Source organism: Alexandromys fortis, unplaced genomic scaffold (genome assembly GCF_014885135.2).
Source record: "Alexandromys fortis isolate MF-2015 unplaced genomic scaffold, M_Fortis_MF-2015_v1.1 scaffold_229, whole genome shotgun sequence".
Classification (NCBI taxonomy): domain Eukaryota; kingdom Metazoa; phylum Chordata; class Mammalia; order Rodentia; family Cricetidae; genus Alexandromys; species Alexandromys fortis.
In genome coordinates, this window is record NW_026068122.1 from 2,019,025 (window position 1) to 2,019,371 (window position 347).

A 347-nucleotide genomic window follows, 5' to 3' on the forward strand; every position below is an offset into this window, starting at 1 on the left:
GCTAAACAAAGAATTCTCAGCAGAAGAATCACAAATGATATAAAGACATTTAAGGAATTGCTCAACATCCTTTTTTAATTTATTTATTTATTTATTAAAGATTTCTGTCTCTTCCCCACCACCGCCTCCCCTTTCCCTCCCCCTCCCCCAATCAAGTCCCCCTCCCTCGTCAGCCCAAAAAGCAATCAGGGTTCTCTGCCCTGTGGGAAGTCCAAGGACCACCCACCTCCATCCAGGTCTAGTAAGGTGAGCATCCACGAAACTGCCTAGGCTCCCACGAAACCAATAGGTCCAGTAGAATCAAAAACCCGTTGCCATTGTTCTTGAGGTCTCAGTAGTCCTCCTTG